Source organism: Dryobates pubescens, chromosome 14 (genome assembly GCF_014839835.1).
Source record: "Dryobates pubescens isolate bDryPub1 chromosome 14, bDryPub1.pri, whole genome shotgun sequence".
NCBI lineage: Eukaryota > Metazoa > Chordata > Aves > Piciformes > Picidae > Dryobates > Dryobates pubescens.
In genome coordinates, this window is record NC_071625.1 from 30,282,467 (window position 1) to 30,283,497 (window position 1,031).

The following is a 1,031-nucleotide window of genomic DNA, read 5'->3' on the forward strand; positions in this document are numbered from 1 at the left end:
AAAGCCAGGCTCCGGGCTGCCGGTGGGTCTTGGCTGCCTGCTGACAGCTCGAAGAGGTGCAAGGCAGTACTGAAGAGCTGTGAGGATGCTGCAGAACCCAGCTCTGCCCACACTGACTTCTGTAACATAGCATTACTTTGTGCTAATACAGGAGCCTATGCTACCTGATCTCATTAAAGCTCTTGTAAAAGGGAGTCATTAAGATCAACAAGCAAACGTGCAATAAACCAGCTATGTTATCTGCGGAAGGAAGAGGTTGTCCGCGCTTTGCCCCAAAACTCCCGGGCTTGAATTCCTGCCGAACACGAGAGGCAGAGCTTGCAACGTCCCAGCAACTTCTGGGAAGGGAGCGCAGCGCGCTGCTCATTGGCATACGACTGTGGGTGGGCAGCGGCGGCAAAACCAGCCCTGCCTGCCCACCTCCATGCGGGAATTCGCAAGGGCACGTTCTGCTTCTTGCCCGCTGGAGCTGGCGGGTGCCAGGAGCGGGCTGCTACCGGTGCTGAGTGTCCGGTGTCCGCAGGATGCCCGCCTGCAGCAAGCGGCGGTTCCCTCACGGAAGAACACACTCGGTGCGTGCTGAGCTGCCGTTTCAGTCAGCAGCCGGTCAGATAGTCTGTATTGGGCTGACAGAATGAAAAGCCCACACCGTGCTTTTTGTTCAGCAGTTTCTCGCGGCTCAGCACCAGAAACCCCGAGGTGAGCAGGCCCAGCAGCACCTGGGGGCAACCCGTTCGCGCTCTTCCGACCCGTGCTCCGGCATCGTAAGAGCCACCGCAGGCTTGCCCTCCAGCCGGCAAAGCCCGCAGGCAGCGGGCCCACAACCGCTCTCCGCGGACGCCTCAAGACGTCGCTCTGGCGGGCGGGGCGCTGCGCACGCCGGGACATGCAGTTCGCGGGTTTTGCCCGGCCGGGAGGCGGGATTCTGCTGAGCCCCAGCCGCTGGCACCACCTGGGGCCGCCCGCCCCTGAGCAGCAGAGAGGAACAGCCGCGCCCGCTGCCCTCCGCTGAGGCCTATTGCGGCCGTGGG